The sequence below is a fragment of the Rhea americana genome, unplaced genomic scaffold (genome assembly GCF_003343005.1).
Source record: "Rhea americana isolate MKP2758 unplaced genomic scaffold, rheAme1 scaffold_166, whole genome shotgun sequence".
Lineage (NCBI taxonomy): Eukaryota > Metazoa > Chordata > Aves > Rheiformes > Rheidae > Rhea > Rhea americana.
Window position 1 is genome coordinate 2,099,859 of NW_028185772.1, and position 2,965 is coordinate 2,102,823.

A 2,965-nucleotide genomic window follows, 5' to 3' on the forward strand; every position below is an offset into this window, starting at 1 on the left:
TCTATTTCGAGCAGAGAATGATAATATTTAATTCTGATAAATGCTGGAGAAGAGCATAAGGAAGGTGGGACAGGTTTTGGAGCTGCTAGCCTGTATGCTGTCCTTTTTGGAATACAGGTATAACACTGCTGATCAACCACTGACTAGTTTTCCCACACAACAGGTTATGGGGTTATAGACAGTATTTTCACTTAAGGTTTTACATAATCATACACAAATCTGTCTGCCCCACCTCTTCTGGTGGGAAAAAAGGATGCGTCATGCTGATGACTGCTTTAGGAGAACCCCCTCAGGAAAATACGTTTATGCTGACCTRTCTTATTCGTTGACCCCTGAAGGTAAGAGCTTGCAGAGGATGGACAAGATAACAGTTTTTACAGTCTTTACCTTGTAGCTTGCACAGAGGAGAGACAGGCTATTTAAACATTGGAGTCTTTTGCAGAGTGGATCTGATCTACCTCAGAAACTGCCTGGCTGCGCCACTGAGCCACAGCTTCGTGTTTGCTCTTTTGACAGGATTCAGACATGGCTCTCAGTTGATGAGCTCCATACATCACAGTTTATTCCTGCAGTCTGCAGTTTCCACCTCAGAATCCTTTGCTGCAGAAACTCTGTCCCTGAGCAGATCCCTTAGAGCCATTTTCTGTGTCCTTTGCATGACTGGTGCATGGGTAGGGTGGCCCGTCCTACATGGACATTGCGGATGTCATAGTTGGCTGTAGGAGGGAACTTTTATGGCTAGTCAGTTCTTAGGTTGCTCTTCATAAGGGGGTGGTCTTTCATGATTCATCTGGTCCACTCTGCTCTCCTAAGACTTCCTCAGTGGACCTAAAACAGGTCCTTTGCTGCATCACCTTTGCTGATGCAACACAGGCAATTGTTTTTATTGTCTGGCYTGTTTTCTTGGATGATTCTGCAGTAGAACTAACTGTCCTTTGTGGAGCTGTTTCTCTGAAAAGACATGTTTTTGCAGGCCCTCAGTTCTCGGGATTCGTGAGTGTTTTCCTGTGGTTTGCAAAAGAGTATGACATAGAGTGCCTTTTGATCTCACTGAAAGGTGTCCTGCTGTCTTCAGTGGGCTTAGTGGAAAAAGCCTATTTAAAAAGGCTTTTGAGGGATTATAGGGTGAAACTAGTTTGGAGTTAGTGAGAACATCAGACCAGAGCAGGAGCTTTCCAGGAAGCATCTGGAGGATGTTTGGGGTATAGTCATTTGAAAATTGCAAGATGTTTTTTTGAGTAGAATGGCTGACAAACTGCCTAGAGCAGACCTCCTCTTGCTCACTGTGCTCTAGCCATCAGTGAGAAGGCAAAGACCAGCATGATGGAAGCCAGCAATCTTGCCATTGTCTTACAATATTGCAAGGCTGTTACTTTGCCTTAGCTGTTATTGCTGAATGGGGAAATTGCTCTCCCTTTTGTTCAGCTCCTGCTCCCTTCCCCTTCTTTCAAAGCAGTTCTGGAGGGACAGGTCTGGCTCTGAATACCTCCAGTCCATTCTGCTGATGCCATTCTTAAAATTACTCAGTGAAGGGGCAGAGGTACATCTTGGATATCCTGTGGCTCCCCCCTTCAGACTGCTCCTTCTCCAAGGTGGGGGTTTGGAAAGGGGGAGGGCTGCATTCAGCTCCTGTTACAGAAAAACCTTTGCACTTAGGAACACCTGAGTGTCCTGTGTGGAGCTAGAGCCTATTAGGTAATTTTTAGGGGCATCTGAAGATCCAGGGGGACTTTCTCTGTGGTATGATGCACCCTGGGCACACACAACCTTACTGTCTACATACTTGAGGAGAAGTTAGGAAACACGAGGTCCGCCATTCGCAATGCCATGGGACAGTGCAGTTCTAAACCACAGTTAGCAAAGAGGTGAAGAGCAGAGGTGTAGTTTACCATCTGCATGAATGTTGTTTTATGAGTGCTTGTCCTTTTGAACTTCTTGAAAGCATTCCAGTGGAAAAACACTGTTGTACTATATTGAACCCTCTGCACCTCTCTGCATTTCCACTTCTAATATCCAGTTAAAGAATTTGAATCTGCATCCCAGGCCTGTGACAATCATCAGCTCCTCTTCCTATCTGTGGACCTGTCCATGTGCTCAGGGAACTCCTCACCTGAGAGACTGAAAGGCAAGACAATGTCCTCCCCAAATGTTGCTGTGCTGTTGTCTGTCAGGAACTCCGTCAACGCTATCACCTGCAGAGAGAAAACTATTAATTTCAATCTGAAGGGCTGAAAAGGTATTGAGCAGCCTTTCCTGCCCCTGATGGACATTTCGGTACTGACAACTGTGGCTCTGTAGCTCAGCCTGATCTGGCCTGACTCAGTTTTGTTGAGCTTTTACAAGGGCAGGAGGATCTGTGGGTATGACCCTGAGCAGCCCCAAAGGGAGTAGCTAGGGGATGACTTCAACAGACGTTGTCATTCCTCTCCTGGACTGCCAGCATGTTGTCCGTGTCTGGGCTCAGCATATTGGGCACCATGCGGATAGCAAGGTTGCTGGCATCCATCCAGCTGGTCTTTGCATGTTCGCTGATATGGTAGAGTACAGTTTGTCAGCTACCCTACAGGAACACAAACAAAACAAACAAACAAAATGCAACATTAATGCAGGGTGTAGGGGCTGTTTCTTATTCCTTTGAGCAAATGCAATTAAACACCCCAGAAGTAACTCTTGTGTTTTGCAGATGAATCTGAAACACCTTGAGGAAGTGTTACTGCGAGAGAAGTGCCTTGTGCAACTTTCCTTTGAAACCAACCTCCACACAAACAGTAGTAAGCTGTCAAGAGATAACGGGTTTTCACATGAGGCTTCGAATTTCCAGAACAGTCCTCAGCCTCTCCCAGCTCCTCTAGGAAGGTGGCACTGGTTACAGAAGTTACTCTTTTCTGTTCATCAGTTTTCTCCTGCTGGCTTGGCTTCTCGAGCGCTAGCATCCATTTGCCATGGAGGCCCACGCAGAGGAGTT

At 46.3% G+C, this 2,965-nt stretch overlaps 1 pseudogene; it reads right to left on the bottom strand.

The window, feature by feature from the left end:
* Nucleotides 1-850: 850 nt before the first annotated feature.
* Nucleotides 851-2,479, bottom strand: LOC146598309 (T-cell activation Rho GTPase-activating protein-like; annotated as a pseudogene).
* Between the last annotated feature and the right edge of the window lie 486 nt (nucleotides 2,480-2,965).